Source organism: Mercenaria mercenaria, unplaced genomic scaffold, assembly GCF_021730395.1.
Source record: "Mercenaria mercenaria strain notata unplaced genomic scaffold, MADL_Memer_1 contig_2929, whole genome shotgun sequence".
Taxonomy (NCBI): domain Eukaryota; kingdom Metazoa; phylum Mollusca; class Bivalvia; order Venerida; family Veneridae; genus Mercenaria; species Mercenaria mercenaria.
Window position 1 is genome coordinate 5,599 of NW_026461021.1, and position 2,799 is coordinate 8,397.

The following is a 2,799-nucleotide window of genomic DNA, read 5'->3' on the forward strand; positions in this document are numbered from 1 at the left end:
TTGTTTTGTATAATATTAGAAAAAATAATAGTCACAACCGTTACTAGACTTACAAAGCGTAGGATCAAATAATTGTAAAGTTTTAATTTCTTCATTGAAATGAATTTTTTCGCAAAAAAAACATTTCTTTTCAGACGAGGAAAAGAGATGTTGTAATTTTTTTTAAAAGTGCCATCTAAAAAAAACTTTTTTCAAACCCCCGGTCCCCTTTTTTCAAATACAAAAGATTGCAATTATTAACTTCATTAAGTTTTTCCCGAGTTTCCAGTTTGATCGAATGAATGAATGGCGTGCCGCCTTATTCTTTTTAAAGAAGCTAGCCTGGGCTCCCTAGCTTTCGAAATAAAACTTTATAGGAGTTTTTTTGGGCCTTCAACTTTAATCCGTTTAAAACCCCAATGGATTCATAAAATGTTTTTTGCGGGTATTTTTTTTAATTTCAAACATTGAAACATAAACTTTTGGTGACTGACACCCTTGAGCGGGGTTGGATGAAAAAATGAAAAATAGTTAAATGAGATTTTGGGAAAAAATATGAATGAATGAATAAAAAAACGAATTTTTTAACGGCTATTCGAATTTTCTTTTTTTTTTTTAAATTAAAAAATTAAATGACCTTTTTGCCTTCTAAATTTGTAAAGCAAAAAAAAGCCCCCCGGGTTTTTCCGTTAATTGAAAAATGTTTCCCCTGGGGGTTTTGTCAAAAAAGAAATCATTTTTAAAAATTTAAAACATTTTAAATCAAATAATATATGGACTTCCTTTCCCTCAAAAATATGCAATAAAGATTATCGGTGCGGCCTGAGCGGGGTTTATGCCTCGGGACATGAACACGCGAGCGGTTCCCAGAGGACGGAAAAATCATCCCAAATTTCAGCTTTAAAGATCCCATTTAATTTCGCAATTGTTTTAAATTTGGTATCTCGAGTTTTGACATTTTCAAATTTTCAGGTAGAAAAAGTTAGAAATTGTCAGATGGGTTACCCGGTTAGGGAAAATGGGATCATCGATTTTGTTTAAAAAAACAATTATTATCAATTAAAATTCAGAAAAAAGTCGGGGAGTTATAGTACAGTTTATTTTGGGAGATGGGGAAATCAGTGTAAATGTTTTATATTTTTTTTGATGAAAGGCATCTTAAACTTTTCCAAATTTTTTGAGCGTTTTTATTAATTTTTAAACAAAATTTTGTATTTTTTCTGTAATCAGTGCAGCCCTCCACTACCCCGGTTACAATTCTTTAAACTAAAGTAAAGTGTTGTTTTTTGCTACCTTTTTATATTTTTTGAATTTTTTTATTTCTCTTAAACTAAAATATTTATTTTTTAGTACCTTTGAAGGGAATGTGCTTTTGTCTAGAAATTTTTTAAAAAATCGACTTTTTACAACGGGGGAATAATAATTTTTAAAAATGGGCCATAAATATACGGTGGTTTGGCAAATAAGTGGAAAATTTGCAAATGAAAATTTAAAGGGAAAAGGGATGGCCAAAACTCGAAAACCCAAATACCCTGAATGGCAGCTAAACGTTTTTCCCACAGCTACTGCACATGGACAGTAAAATACAACAAGAAAATTTTATATGTAATATTTACGCTTTTTTTTTGGACATTGAAAATGAATTTCGGAAATATATGAAATATTCACATGTGCTAGGGCAAAACTAAGGACCTACATCCACGAGAAAAAAAAAAAAATAGTTTTGAACAGGTTATAACGGTGAATAGAGGGGAATAGGAAACATTTTATTTAGAAAATGGACGTGTTAGCACCACATTCGACGTTAATATACTGCGAATTGTTTAGTAACCCTGCGCACGTAATAAAATATTAAAAACACGTTCGAGTGTAGCATCCGTCGCAGTTTTTAGCTGCACGTGCGAACGGAAAAAATTCCAACGAAAAAAAATCGAGATTCAGCCTTTTTTTCAAAAACAGAACATAAGAAATTACGCTCTTAAAAAAAACACTTACTTGATAGACATCCCTTAGTAAAATTGAGATCTTTACGTTTTTCATTTATAGCTTACAGTGCGCCATGTAGTTATCACAGGACATGGTGTAAAGGTTAGTGAAAGCGCACTTGCGCACGTGATAGTTATCACCCCCGAACGTGTGAATTTCCACATCGCACGTGTAGCAACACGTGCGCAAGAAAAATAAATATTTTCCCATGTCCACCCTATGCCCCCGTACTATACATAGAAATTTGCAGAATTTCTTCGAAAAAAGTCAACGGATATGAAAATATTTTTTGCTTTAATAATTTTAATTAAATAACAAGAAAGTGAACATTTAACAAAAGGATAAAAAGCATATTTTTTTTGCCTTTGAATTTTATTAAACGAATACTTTGGTTTAAAAGTGCTTTCTTATTACCCAAAAAGCTATGTATTCAAATTTTTGGGTTTTAAAAAAACCCACCTACGGGTTTCCTCCCTGCCCAGGGTTTAGTCGATACTTCAAACCAGTTGCCCATCACCATGCGGGTTCAGGGCCTCATCAAGTCTTTAATTTTCCCTGGAGGAAGGCATAAGCAGGTGCCCCCTCGTGAGAAATAATGCAGTTAGGCACCTGGGGGGATTCCCACCAAGAAAAATGGAAAATCGCTAAAGGACTAAAAGATGTCAGCGCAAGTTAATCCCAAAAAAAAACCCCCACAAAACCCACCCACCGGTCGGGAGCAGACGATACTGATTAAACCCCAAGGGAAAGGGGGGTTTTTTCGAATCTTTTGGGCGGAGACAATTATACGATATTTTGCGCTTAAAATTAAATTGATTTAAAGTAAAGTATCAT